Genomic DNA, 15,008 nt, shown 5'->3' with positions numbered 1-15,008 from the left:
AGGGTACATCTCTTGTGGATCAGTTCTAATGGAGGGTACATCCACTAGGTTCAAAGAGAACAAGGGAGGGTACATCCCTTGTGGATCTTTGCTTGTAAAAGGTTTTTTACAAGGTTGAAAGAAATCCCAAGGACCGTAGGTCGCTTGGGAACTGGAGGTAGGCACGGGTTTGTGCTGAACTAGTATAAAAATCCTTGTGTGTTTGTTTCCTTCTTCCCTACTCTTTTACTTTCTGCTGTGCATTTAATTTCCACTTTTACTTTCTGTTAAGTCTCTCTTCTACTCCATATTCTCTTAACAACATAAGTAAAAGTCTTAAAAGAGTAATTTTTAATTGGTAAAGTTTTAGGAATAATTAATTCAACCCCCCTTCTTAATTATTCTGAGGCCACTCGATCCAACAGTAGGGACCATTAAGGGTGCATAAAATGAATTAAAAGATTCGATTTCAGGAACTTACCGGTTGAAGACCGAAGAACGACGAAGAACGAACGAAGAACGGTGAAGAACGATGAAGAATCTCTACGAAATCGCTTACAGAAACATCTCGAAAGTGTTACGGAAGCACCTCGGCTTGGATTTTTTTCACGGAAACAATTTTTCTCACTAATTTCGAGATATTTCTCAATACCAGAAGGGCTGAACCCATTTGCTCTTCCCTACTTCCCTTATTTATAGGAGAAAAGAGGGAGGTGGTTGCCGCCCAGCTCGCCTGGTTACTTCCACCAGAAGGCACTGTCTTCTTTTGGAACCCTCAGGAAGGCCCAAGTGGGCATGGTTGCTATTTCCACCCCCCATTTTCACTAAATACACCCCCATTTTGTGTTTTTTTATTGATTTCTTTCCGAAATGTTGCGGAACTTTACGGATTACGCAATGATGCTTGTTTCGAGGGTTCCGATGGGAGCAAACAAGGTTCAAGGACTGACCGCAAGTACTCCCAAACAAAATTAGGGTATGACATTACAGTTCCCAAAACACAAGAGACACTAAGAGAAGCTCAAACTAACTAGGAGAAAGGCTTAGAAGTCAAGATTACCTCAAAGAAGCTATGAAAGAAAGGATTGAGGGATTGTTCTTCACCGAATCCTTGAAGTGGATTCTGCTCTAATTAAAATGTTCCTCTCAGTGTGGTGGTTCGCCAGCAAGCAACGGTAGCTTGTGGTGGCCAGCGGTGGTCGTGAGTGGTGGAGGAGGATTTTCTAGGGTGGTTTGGATGAAGTTTTGAGAGAGAAAGGCGTGAAATCATATTTTTCTCGCTAAAAAATGTATTTATAATCTGTAGATCTCGCTTAGCGAGCTTATCTCACTAAGTGGGAGTCCACTTTTGGCGCTAAGCGTGACATTTTGTGCTTAGCGCAATTCCTCTCGGATTGAGATTTGCGCTAAGCGAGAAAATTTGTGCTGAGTGAAATTTCTCTTGTGCTAAATGCGACAATTCTCGCTCAACGGAATTCCCTCTCAGGTTGGAATTGCGCTTAGCACACTTCTCGGGCTAATTGAGAGTTCAAAAGTTGTTATTTTGAAAATCCAAACGGTCCAACGGTTGGGATATGTCTTAGGAACCTACCTTCATAATTTTAAGATGATCCAATGCTTAACGAATCTATGATGATGATTTTACTAGAATAGGTTTAGGTAAAATTTGAAATCTCATAATTTCAATTTAGGTCAACAAAACTCCACATAACTCAACATCCACATCAAGAAAAACACACATCACTAATTCACACCATACCTAAACTCATTCAAGTCAATCATATAATCAAATAACACAATAAATACAATTAAACATCGATTTATGATTAGGGATATTTTAGGGTGTTATATGTAACGACCCGCCTCGTCGCTACGATATCAACACTCTAATATGCGATAATTTCAATTTTTATAAAAAAGGACTCCCTTAATTTGCTTATGAAAATAGAAGTAATTTTGTCACAACATACATTCACCCAACAACACGCCATTACTTAAGTGAATATACATAATTACATAGGAACAGTAACTCGGTACACGTCATACACATAATGGAAATTAAATCTGTTCATAAATATAATTAAAATCCAAGTTTTACATCTTTAACTCAACAAAGTAAAACTTGAAAGCCAACTACGGAGGAGTTGATTACAAAACACAACTCTCTCCCAAAATAATGCCAACGTCATCACGTCGGCTCCTCACCAAAATCTTACACCCTGCACCCTGCTACTGTCATTCTGCTCCCACGAACAATGTTCGCGATCATCACAGGTATCAACCACACGATACAAAATTGCAAGGGTGAGTTCATTATAAAAAGAACTAATACCAAATCCAAATAACCACAATTAGCAAGAAACATAGGCAAACATTATGAGCTTACACAACATTCATTATTCAACACTCACATCCAACAATTATTCGTCATCCATATTCAACAATTACTCATCATCCATATTCAACAATTTCTCATCATCCATATTCAATAATTTCTCATCATCCATCCATGGATCCAATGAAGACTGCACAGAATGATGCATGCACCTGACTCAACTCTCAGATGCAATGTGGTACGTACCAACAACCAAATCCCAGGAAATAGCCTAAGTGTGTCCACACGACACTCTCACTTAGGAAACCATGCAAAGTTTGTCGAGACCACCCGATTGTGCACGTAACTGCCCCCCCCCCACCATAGGTGATCAGTTTGGGGCCCAAAGGAGTTCCCTACCAGGTGACGCGCCCCCTCAATACAAAGTACACTCTGCCACAGTTATTCTATTTCCTGTGTCGTATGAGGTATGAACGTGGCCAAAAGCAAGTGCCAAAAACCATGGACAAATTAAAGCGCCTAAGCATCCCCTCAGGAATGCTTAGATTCTTTAACCACGCTTGTCCCCCACGAATGGGCCATCCGACAAGGTCAGTGCACTTCCCCCCCCATGAACATACACTACATACGACGTATGAATGTGGCCCAAAGCAAGTGCCAAAGACCATGGACCAATTAAAGCGCCTAAGCATCCCCTCAGAAATGCTTAGATTCTTTAACCATGTTTGTCCCCCACGAATGGGTCATCCGACAAGGTCAATGCACTTCGCCCCCCACGAACATACACAACATCCAACGTATCAAACATGGGCACCATCAAGTGCAATGACCATGGACAAATTAAAGCGCCTAAGCATCCCCGCAGCGAATGCTTAGATTCTTTAACCACTCTAGTCCCCCATGAATGGGTCGTCCGACAAGGTCAATGCACCCCCCATGAACATACACAACATGCACATGCCAATGCATTTCCAACATAAATCAACATTCCATTTTCATATCATTCTCAACATAGACATCATCTCGTCTGAATGACGTTATCAACAACAACAACAACCTCATTTCATATTCACATAATCGTCAACAATAACATCAATTTGTGTTGACATGGTCTTTATTAACAACGTCATCTCAAATCAATATCATCATAATTATCAATATCACCATATATCAATTAAAATCCTCAATAGCGACATCAATAATAAATCGCATTCCACACATATATATTTCTTTCATGTCTGAGATTTACACTCCCCGGGTCTTCAAACAACACAAATCAAATAAAGACATCAATTTCATTCATCACAATATATATATATATATATATATATATATATATATATATATATATATCGCATCCCATTTGTCAAAACATAGTTTTTCCTAAAAACCAGCATGCAACATCAACATCAAATGTATCGCATCCCATTAGTTAAAAACATTATTTCTCTTGGAAAAACCCGCATGCACATCAAGGACAATTATATTGCATCTCATTAGTTAAAAACATCATTTTCTATAAAGGAAAAATCAGCATGCAATAGGGACAGGCAGTTATTCTCATAGCTAAGTTCCTTGACCTTAACTATGGTGCTAAAATGGTAAATTTTATAATAAACTCCTCTAACCTATTGTGAGCTACCTGCGGGTCCCTCATCACGTCACTTGGAGATTTCTTTTATGTCCCTACTCGTCGGTTCCATGCAAGCCTCTACCATACCAAAACGAAGGAGACTTAATATGGATTTTAGAAAACAAAGCTAATAACAATGCTCTAGGTCAAACACCCACATCACTACATGAAAGGGCTGAGAGCATTTTGGGTTTTACAAAGGGACATCATTTTGAAATTCCAATCACGCCAATGTGACCGGGGTTCAGTGTAGGTCACGAAAATAACACCCATTTCATGAAGAAATAGCATTTTACAAAGTCTCTTTGCTCTAGGGTTTTTCAAAAAATGCGTAAAACATGCAATGGCAGTTTCCAAACTCAGAAATGATGCAAAGGTAAGATGAAACTAACAAGAAACAAGCGTAGAACCATGGTTTCCTCGAAGGAAAACGAATGGTCAAATTAGGACTTCGTTCTCTATCGAAACCGCGAGGCAACTTGGAAGATTCCGCTTCAGTTGAAGGGTTCCTCTAGGTGTGGGGTTTCAACGGAGAACAATGGCGGTTTGTGGTGGTTACTGGTGGCTGTGGGTGATGGAGAAAGTTCTTGGGACGTTGGAAATGGTTTTGGAAGAAAGAAGGAGAAGAAATGACGTTTTTCCAAAGCTACTTGGACTACAAAGCTCAAAACGCACAAGTGACTAATGTTCTCGAAAACGGAAACGTGGCACACACTCCAGACATCTTGTCAAAGATCCCAACGGTCAGATCGTGGACAAGTGTTCTGTGAAGCTCCAGACCAAATTTTGAGAAGATCCGACGGTTAACGAAGGCTAGGAAGTGTTTTTACCGAGACAACTTCGTGTAGCTTCCTTGAGAAGCTTCATTAAGAGGCTTCCTCGAGAAGCTTCCTCGTGGCTTCCTTGAGAAACTAGATTCTTATCTACCCACACCCCCCTATTAACTAAATTAACCTCCTTAAAAATAGTTACGGATAAAATAGCACAACAAATATAATCAAACATCAAACATAATTACTAATAATATATAGATATATATTAGGGTGTTACATTATAAGAGTGACCAAGTTGGATATTCCTGGAGGCAGAAATAAAGCGGTTAAAGAATTTTAAGCATCCCTAGAGATTTCTTAGAATCTTTATTTATCCACGATTAATGCATTGATGGTGTCCATGTTTCATACTTTATATTGCATGGAAATAGTATAAACTTTGTTAGTAGTTTTTCATGAGGAAAAATATTTGTACTTGGGGGCATGCCACTCGGTTTGAAACTTCCTTGAGACTCAAGCTAATCACCATAGGGGGGGAAGTTGCCTATTGATGTGTCATTATTTTCTCCTATTTCTTACCCCTTTCTGTCACCATTTTAATTACTGATTAACCTTAATTGTCAAATTAATTATGCAGTTTTATCATTTGGACCTACTTGACTAATTTTGTGTTTTAATTTAATTTCAAGAGAATTATAAGCAATTGGGCTTGGATCCAGAATTGGGCTGAACCGGCTTGGACTTGAAAAGAGCAAACAATTTTATTTGTCGTCCAGTTTTATTTTATTTTATTTTTGGGTTGTATTTGTAAATCATGAAGATTTTGATGATGTCAAGAAGAATTAAGAATTTTCTTGAGAAAGGGGGAGAATGTAAATCATGCAAGCTTTGATGGTGTTGAGAAGAAATCACATGTTTGTCATCATCAAAAAGGGAGAGAATGTGAATGTATGTATACATGATTTTGATGATGTCAAAGAAGAATCTAACAAGGCTGCTTCAAATGATAAGCATTTGCTTCAAGAATAATTCAAGATTGCTTCAACAAACAAAGCCTTGTTTCAAGATTCACTAAAGACCAAGCCTTGCCTTAAAACAAAGTGCTTTCAAGACATGCAAGGCTCTGGTAATCGATTACCAGGAAGTGTAATCGATTACCCGAAGACAGGGTTGAGAAATAGCTGTTGAAAAAGGTTTTGAATTTGAATTTTCAACATGTAATCGATTACCATATGTCTGTAATCGATTACCAGCAACGAAACTTTGGAAATTCAAATTCAAAAGTCATAACCCTTCAAATTATAACTGTGTAATCGATTACACAAACATTGTAATCGATTACAAGTGGAAAGTTTTCAGAAAATCTGCCAACAGTCACATCTTTTCATTAGATTTGTGAATGGTCATCAAAGGCCTATAAATAGGTGACTTGGGCACGAATTTTAGACAGAGAGTTTTGCTTAGCAAAAATGTCTTATCCTCTCAAAAGACAATGAGAGAGATTCCAAAAGAACTTCATTGTCAAATGCTCTCTCAAGAAATCCTTGATCAAACACTTGCAAAATCTATAAGGATTCTTACATGATCTTCATTGTAATATTCTTCTCTTGAAGAGAGAATTCTTCTTTCATTCTTCTTATTCAATGAGATTGGTTAAGAGACTGTGAGTCTCTTGTTGTAAAGGATTCCTGAACACAAGGGATGGGTTGTCCCTGTGTGGTTCAGACTTTGTAATGGATTTTACAAAGATAGTGGAAATCTCAAGTGGGTTGCTTGAGTACTGGACGTAGGTACGGGTTGTGGCCGAACCAGTATAAAACTGTGTTTGCATTCTCTCTTCCCTTATCTCATTTATGTTATTGCAATCAATTTTGCCTTGCATGTTTATAGAACATTATTAAATTGATTATTGTTGCTTCTTTTGCATTCTAAGCCTATCCCTCTTAAGATTATTGAGGCCACAAGGTCTAACAAGTGGTATCAGAGCGGGATTCTTGTATAAAGTTTAAAAACTTCAAGAATAGATATGGCCTCATCCAAATTTCCATTTCCTGAGGGAAATTATATCAATAGGCTCTTATGTTCAATGATGAGGGTTATCATTATTAGAAAACCCGAATGCAAATCTTTATAGAAGCCATAGATCTAAAGATATGGGAAGCCATTGAATTTGATTCCTTTATTCCTACAATGGTAGAGAGAAATGCAACTATATAAAAAAAAAACTAGAGAAGAAAGAAGACGATGATGAAAGAAGAAAGAAGAAGATTCCTCTTTAGTCCCAAAATGCTAAGTGCGATCAACTTGGGCACATGAGATTCAATTGTCCTGTGTTTAAAAGAAGAATGGAAAAATCCAACAAGATGAATTTCAAAGAGAAGAAAGAAAAGAAAGGATATATCACTTGGGAAGATAATGTTATAAATTATTCAAGTGATTCAGAGAAGAAAATCATAAGTCTGGATATCATGATGAAAGACTATGAAAATGGAGAAGAGCAAAGTCGATACATTGATAGCAATTTCTCCAAACACATGACATGCATCAAAGTTTATTCATTTTTCTCTCCAAGATAAATGAATATGTGATTTATGGAGACAGCAAACGAAGGCCACATTTCTCCCCAAGAAAAGTGAATATGTGATATATGGAGACAACAAACAAAGGCCACTTGATCAACAACCCCAACAAGTAATATCAAATGATACCAATGGGTCTTTGATTGATTACTTTTGATGCTTATTTTCTACTTGAGTTTAGATTGTTCTTGATGATTGTGATTGAATTTGATTGACTGTGTTTGATGATTGATTGATTGTATTTTTGATTGTGTGTTTGATTGTATTGTTTTTTATGTTTGTTCCTGATTGAGTTTTTGATTATTTTTAAAGAATCTATGAAACTTTTGAAATTAGTTTCATGTTTTAAGAAAACTATTTCAAATTTAGAAAAGGAAATTTTGAAATTGAAATTTGAAAATTGAAATTGAAAATTGAAATTTGAAAAGTTAAATTTGAAAATTGAAAATTGAAAATTAAAATTTGGAAGTTGGAAGTAGTTATTGGAAGTTGAAAGTTAAAAATGGAAGTTGAAAGTTGGAAGGGGAAGTTACTAAAAGTTGAAGTTGGAAGTTGGAAGTTGGAATTTAAAATTTAAAATTTAAATTTTAAAATTTAAAATTTGAAATTTGAAATTTGAAATTTGAATTTTTTTTTAATAGAAATTATTATGTATAGTTAGTTGATTATTAATTTAATTAATTTGATTTGAAATATTTGATGATTGATTGTCTTTGATTGTGTTTGATTGATGTGTTATTGTACTTATTTTTTCTTGATTAAATTTGAATGATTGTTTTAATGTCTTTTGGTATCACTTGATTCTAATACATTGCAACAAGTGGTAACATCTTTCTCCTCTCTATTCATGATTTGTTTTTGATGTTGACAAAGGGGGAGAGAAAGATAAAGGATAAAATAGTAAGAAAAATTATCTATTGTTTATGAGACAATTTGTTTACATATGAAAAATATGAAATCTTCAACTGTCTCATATAAGCAATCATTGCAAAACCAAGGGGGAGTAAACTATATGCGAATAGATATTTTTTCTTTATTGTTGCTCCTAACCTACAGGTGGTTGTCATCATCAAAAAGGGGGAGAATGTAAATCATGAAGATTTTGATGATGTCAAGAAGAATTAAGAATTTTCTTGAGAAAGGGGGAGAATGTAAATCATGCAAGCTTTGATGGTGTTGAGAAGAAATCACATGTTTGTCATCATCAAAAAGGGAGAGAATGTGAATGTATGTATACATGATTTTGATGATGTCAAAGAAGAATCTAACAAGGCTGCTTCAAATGATAAGCATTTGCTTCAAGAATAATTCAAGATTGCTTCAACAAACAAAGCCTTGTTTCAAGATTCACTAAAGACCAAGCCTTGCCTTAAAACAAAGTGCTTTCAAGACATGCAAGGCTCTGGTAATCGATTACCAGGAAGTGTAATCGATTACCCGAAGACAGGGTTGAGAAATAGCTGTTGAAAAAGGTTTTGAATTTGAATTTTCAACATGTAATCGATTACCATATGTCTGTAATCGATTACCAGCAACGAAACTTTGGAAATTCAAATTCAAAAGTCATAACCCTTCAAATTATAACTGTGTAATCGATTACACAAACATTGTAATCGATTACAAGTGGAAAGTTTTCAGAAAATCTGCCAACAGTCACATCTTTTCATTAGATTTGTGAATGGTCATCAAAGGCCTATAAATAGGTGACTTGGGCACGAATTTTAGACAGAGAGTTTTGCTTAGCAAAAATGTCTTATCCTCTCAAAAGACAATGAGAGAGATTCCAAAAGAACTTCATTGTCAAATGCTCTCTCAAGAAATCCTTGATCAAACACTTGCAAAATCTATAAGGATTCTTACATGATCTTCATTGTAATATTCTTCTCTTGAAGAGAGAATTCTTCTTTCATTCTTCTTATTCAATGAGATTGGTTAAGAGACTGTGAGTCTCTTGTTGTAAAGGATTCCTGAACACAAGGGATGGGTTGTCCCTGTGTGGTTCAGACTTTGTAATGGATTTTACAAAGATAGTGGAAATCTCAAGTGGGTTGCTTGAGTACTGGACGTAGGTACGGGTTGTGGCCGAACCAGTATAAAACTGTGTTTGCATTCTCTCTTCCCTTATCTCATTTATGTTATTGCAATCAATTTTGCCTTGCATGTTTATAGAACATTATTAAATTGATTATTGTTGCTTCTTCTGCATTCTAAGCCTATCCCTCTTAAGATTATTGAGGCCACAAGGTCTAACAAGTGGTATCAGAGCGGGATTCTTGTATAAAGTTTAAAAACTTCAAGAATAGATATGGCCTCATCCAAATTTCCATTTCCTGAGGGAAATTATATCAATAGGCTCTTATGTTCAATGATGAGGGTTATCATTATTAGAAAACCCGAATGCAAATCTTTATAGAAGCCATAGATCTAAAGATATGGGAAGCCATTGAATTTGATTCCTTTATTCCTACAATGGTAGAGAGAAATGCAACTATATAAAAAAAAAACTAGAGAAGAAAGAAGACGATGATGAAAGAAGAAAGAAGAAGATTCCTCTTTAGTCCCAAAATGCTAAGTGCGATCAACTTGGGCACATGAGATTCAATTGTCCTGTGTTTAAAAGAAGAATGGAAAAATCCAACAAGATGAATTTCAAAGAGAAGAAAGAAAAGAAAGGATATATCACTTGGGAAGATAATGTTATAAATTATTCAAGTGATTCAGAGAAGAAAATCATAAGTCTGGATATCATGATGAAAGACTATGAAAATGGAGAAGAGCAAAGTCGATACATTGATAGCAATTTCTCCAAACACATGACATGCATCAAAGTTTATTCATTTTTCTCTCCAAGATAAATGAATATGTGATTTATGGAGACAGCAAACGAAGGCCACATTTCTCCCCAAGAAAAGTGAATATGTGATATATGGAGACAACAAACAAAGGCCACTTGATCAACAACCCCAACAAGTAATATCAAATGATACCAATGGGTCTTTGATTGATTACTTTTGATGCTTATTTTCTACTTGAGTTTAGATTGTTCTTGATGATTGTGATTGAATTTGATTGACTGTGTTTGATGATTGATTGATTGTATTTTTGATTGTGTGTTTGATTGTATTGTTTTTTATGTTTGTTCCTGATTGAGTTTTTGATTATTTTTAAAGAATCTATGAAACTTTTGAAATTAGTTTCATGTTTTAAGAAAACTATTTCAAATTTAGAAAAGGAAATTTTGAAATTGAAATTTGAAAATTGAAATTGAAAATTGAAATTTGAAAAGTTAAATTTGAAAATTGAAAATTGAAAATTAAAATTTGGAAGTTGGAAGTAGTTATTGGAAGTTGAAAGTTAAAAATGGAAGTTGAAAGTTGGAAGGGGAAGTTACTAAAAGTTGAAGTTGGAAGTTGGAAGTTGGAATTTAAAATTTAAAATTTAAATTTTAAAATTTAAAATTTGAAATTTGAAATTTGAAATTTGAATTTTTTTTTAATAGAAATTATTATGTATAGTTAGTTGATTATTAATTTAATTAATTTGATTTGAAATATTTGATGATTGATTGTCTTTGATTGTGTTTGATTGATGTGTTATTGTACTTATTTTTTCTTGATTAAATTTGAATGATTGTTTTAATGTCTTTTGGTATCACTTGATTCTAATACATTGCAACAAGTGGTAACATCTTTCTCCTCTCTATTCATGATTTGTTTTTGATGTTGACAAAGGGGGAGAGAAAGATAAAGGATAAAATAGTAAGAAAAATTATCTATTGTTTATGAGACAATTTGTTTACATATGAAAAATATGAAATCTTCAACTGTCTCATATAAGCAATCATTGCAAAACCAAGGGGGAGTAAACTATATGCGAATAGATATTTTTTCTTTATTGTTGCTCCTAACCTACAGGTGGTTGTCATCATCAAAAAGGGGGAGAATGTAAATCATGAAGATTTTGATGATGTCAAGAAGAATTAAGAATTTTCTTGAGAAAGGGGGAGAATGTAAATCATGCAAGCTTTGATGGTGTTGAGAAGAAATCACATGTTTGTCATCATCAAAAAGGGAGAGAATGTGAATGTATGTATACATGATTTTGATGATGTCAAAGAAGAATCTAACAAGGCTGCTTCAAATGATAAGCATTTGCTTCAAGAATAATTCAAGATTGCTTCAACAAACAAAGCCTTGTTTCAAGATTCACTAAAGACCAAGCCTTGCCTTAAAACAAAGTGCTTTCAAGACATGCAAGGCTCTGGTAATCGATTACCAGGAAGTGTAATCGATTACCCGAAGACAGGGTTGAGAAATAGCTGTTGAAAAAGGTTTTGAATTTGAATTTTCAACATGTAATCGATTACCATATGTCTGTAATCGATTACCAGCAACGAAACTTTGGAAATTCAAATTCAAAAGTCATAACCCTTCAAATTATAACTGTGTAATCGATTACACAAACATTGTAATCGATTACAAGTGGAAAGTTTTCAGAAAATCTGCCAACAGTCACATCTTTTCATTAGATTTGTGAATGGTCATCAAAGGCCTATAAATAGGTGACTTGGGCACGAATTTTAGACAGAGAGTTTTGCTTAGCAAAAATGTCTTATCCTCTCAAAAGACAATGAGAGAGATTCCAAAAGAACTTCATTGTCAAATGCTCTCTCAAGAAATCCTTGATCAAACACTTGCAAAATCTATAAGGATTCTTACATGATCTTCATTGTAATATTCTTCTCTTGAAGAGAGAATTCTTCTTTCATTCTTCTTATTCAATGAGATTGGTTAAGAGACTGTGAGTCTCTTGTTGTAAAGGATTCCTGAACACAAGGGATGGGTTGTCCCTGTGTGGTTCAGACTTTGTAATGGATTTTACAAAGATAGTGGAAATCTCAAGTGGGTTGCTTGAGTACTGGACGTAGGTACGGGTTGTGGCCGAACCAGTATAAAACTGTGTTTGCATTCTCTCTTCCCTTATCTCATTTATGTTATTGCAATCAATTTTGCCTTGCATGTTTATAGAACATTATTAAATTGATTATTGTTGCTTCTTCTGCATTCTAAGCCTATCCCTCTTAAGATTATTGAGGCCACAAGGTCTAACAGTATTTTTGTAATTGGGCCACCAGACCTTATTGGGCCCAATAATCAGATTTTTAAGCTTTGGGGCCTAGTGACCTTGAGGGAGCCAGCTGCTAGGGTTTTAGATGGCCGGTTACTGTTCACGTAGGGGGAGATATTGTAGGGTTTCATTTTTCAATTTTTGTTGGTGTTACTATTCACATAGCAAATTCCTGTTTCATTTTCTGTTTTAAATTCTAGTTTCGTTTTCTGCTTTTAATTCCAGTTTCGTTTTCATTTCTGTCTTCTAATTTCAGTTCATTTTCTACCTTTGATTACCTATTCATTTCTGCATTTCGTTTCCAATTGCAATTTCATTTTCGGTTTCTGTTTGTAGATTCATTTTCGTTTCTGTGTTGCAATTAGTTTCCCGTTGTTGTATTTCGTTTCTATTTCCAGTTTTGTTTCTGCTGTTAATGGAAGGCTGAATCTCTAGTGTTGTTTTCTCTTGAGGATTAAGCATAGCTCTCTTTGAGGTTTTGTTATTAATATTAAATTTTGATCAGTTTTTCCCCTTCACCAATTATTTTGTATTTGTTGCTGATATTAATCCATGCATGGTTAATGCTTGATTAATTGTCTCTTGCTTAATTAACGTTCATGCTTAGTGGACATGTGAGAGGAATTAATTGGTGTATGTGTTGCTTAATCACATGATGATAGCCTTGTGTTAATTTTCGCTTAGTAAATTAATTTCGGGTTGGATTAAGTCGTTGAATTGATTAAGGATAAGTTCTCGTAACCTAGGATAAGAGACTTGCTTTTGAATCAACGGTAAACAACATGTTTTAGTTATGTTATCTTTTTAATTCAAGTTTGCTTGCCGTTTAAATTACAAAAACAAACAACCCCTCCCCCCTATTTCATTACTGTTTTATTATTTTATGTTATGAACATTTGTTTGATCATTGCTCACTGGGAGACGACCTAGGATCACTTCCTAGATACTGCATTTTAATGTTTATTTGATTCGGGTACGGCCCCGATCACCTGTGCACGATAGGGTGACCTCGATACTTGTTTTCTGGTTTTCCTAAGTAAGAGTATTGCGTGGACTTGCTTAGGCTATTTCCTGACGAATGGTACCATATTACATTTAAGAGTTAAGTCAGGTGCATGCATCATTCTGAGCATGATTAATTTAAATTGTGGAAACGTTGATGACTAGTTTGTTAAGTGTATGTTAAACTGATGGATTGTTGAGAATGATTATGGTTATTGTTATTGTTTTCTTGCTAATCGTTGTCATCTGATGCTTGTTGATTGTTTTTATAATAAACTCATCCTTGCAATTTTGTACCATGTGGTTGGTACCTGTGATGATCGCAAACCTTCATTTGTGGGAGCAGATGAATAGTAGTAGATGATGTGGAGGGGGATTCTTTTGTTGGAGCCGCCAAGCTGACGTGATGACGTTGGGATTATTTTGGGAGAGAGTTGTCTTTTGTTATCAACTCCTTCGTAGCTAGTTCCTTGATTCTTTTTGATTTGATCATATAAATCTCAGGATTAGATACACATATAAATTAAATTACTTTTTGTCATGTGAATGAGGTATAATGGTTTAATATATATGTGTCTGTGTGTGTGTGTGTGTGTGAATTTATTTAATTATTTGTGTGTTGTTTGGTGAATGTATATCGCGAAAAAAATTTACCCCCGATTTTCATAATCAAATTAATGGAGTTTTCACTTAAAAACTGAAATGTCACGTTTGAGTTAGTGATATCATAACAATGAGGCAGGTCATTACAATTATCCATAAACATTATTTAGTAACATAATCTGTTCAAAATATATAAGTTGATTTTTCAAATATAACTAATAGGATTTTTCGTAAAAAAGAAAACATATATAGCAATTTTTTTATAAATTCATGAACATTCTTGGTGACATGAAATTGAGGATTGTCATTTATAACTTTGGGTTTTTAAAAAAATGTTTAATATCTTCTATGTATATGGATTTTCTATTATATGTTCTTAGATCATTTTAAAAACACATAACTAATTTATATGACTTTTAATGTTTATATATTTATTGGATTTTGGTTCTCCAATAATTAAATCTTGGGCCTACTTCTATAAATAGGTGCTACTTTGTTTCAACCCTAGGAGGATCCCAAAAGAGTGGAAAAAGCCTCAAAATAGATGAAATCATACTTTAAAGCTTGAACACACGTCCATGCTTAAAGAAGCACACTCATGCTTTAAGAGTCAATTTTTGTCAAACTTAGGTTCGAAGCATCACCATTACCTTTGCGGCACTAGAGACCCAACTTAGTTAGAAAGCCCATCAAGCATATAAATAGAAAAATAACATGTTTTATCCTTGATTTTTGTGGACAAGTTCATATCTATGTCTTTTGTGTACAATCCCAATTTTTGTGTTAAGGTTTTGTTATGTCGGTGAGATTCTACTCGGACAATTTGTGTATGTGCAATAGTTGTTCAAAAGTTGCACTTTGACAAAATAAGGGAACAAGGACAAGTTGTGTTTGGGAGAAACGAGGCATGGTGTCTGAATAAAGTGGAGCACCATTGTAAGTAACAATGGATGATAAAAAAAATGAGGGATAACGAT

The sequence above is a fragment of the Glycine soja genome, unplaced genomic scaffold (assembly GCF_004193775.1).
Source record: "Glycine soja cultivar W05 unplaced genomic scaffold, ASM419377v2 tig00010403_1_pilon_111924_259591, whole genome shotgun sequence".
Classification (NCBI taxonomy): domain Eukaryota; kingdom Viridiplantae; phylum Streptophyta; class Magnoliopsida; order Fabales; family Fabaceae; genus Glycine; species Glycine soja.
The sequence above is the reverse complement of the archived record's forward strand: the minus strand, read 5'-3'. Positions refer to the sequence as shown.